This window comes from Morus notabilis, unplaced genomic scaffold (genome assembly GCF_000414095.1).
Source record: "Morus notabilis unplaced genomic scaffold, ASM41409v2 Scaffold9074, whole genome shotgun sequence".
Lineage (NCBI taxonomy): Eukaryota > Viridiplantae > Streptophyta > Magnoliopsida > Rosales > Moraceae > Morus > Morus notabilis.
Window position 1 is genome coordinate 1 of NW_010357898.1, and position 633 is coordinate 633.

Consider the following 633-nt stretch of genomic DNA (forward strand, 5'->3'; position numbering starts at 1 on the left):
TCAGGCTTTCAAGCGTTATTTAATGTTGTCTGCTCACCCAATCTTGACCTTATGGTTACTTTTTCAGGTATGCCTTACATAAAATGAAAAAAATAAGGGATTTTTTTTTTGTGGTGGAACCCCAATAAATAGTTAAATACTCTACCAGTGGTGCACTGTTTTTTTTTTAACTATTAGATTACTTTTTCAATGGTCATATCTGCAGCAAGAGTAATTCTGTGTGGTGCGCTGTAAATTTTTAATATGGACCTGCATTGATTTAACTATTAAAAAACGAATCGAACAGTTAAAAAGTAGTTCCACCATAAATAATCCTAAAAAATAAAGTACAAATAAAAACTCTCTTATTATAATTTAACTTATTTTCTTTGTTTTCTTTCAGGCGAAAAAGTTAGACAAAGCAAATTATGTCAAGGTAAATATTATAAAATGTACACCTTCGACTCAACTACATGTTAATTGATTGAGTGATAAGCTATTGATATTTTGATCATATTTTTTATTTTTATCGTGTGTATGCAGGAAGCAAGTGCAAATTTTTATCAATTCCTCTGGAACCTTCTTAATTTAGAGTTTTTCTTATATCCTTTCATGTAACGAATTAGTTGCCAGTTCATTATACGTTTTCCCCTA

At 29.7% G+C, this 633-nt stretch overlaps 1 long non-coding RNA gene across 1 annotated transcript; it reads left to right on the forward strand.

Annotated features, from left to right (window-relative positions):
• Nucleotides 1-624, forward strand: LOC112095370. The gene is made up of 3 exons (XR_002903797.1): nt 1-67; nt 383-415; nt 523-624. It is a non-coding gene; the product is annotated as an uncharacterized LOC112095370 (long non-coding RNA).
• The last annotated feature ends 9 nt before the right edge of the window (nt 625-633 follow it).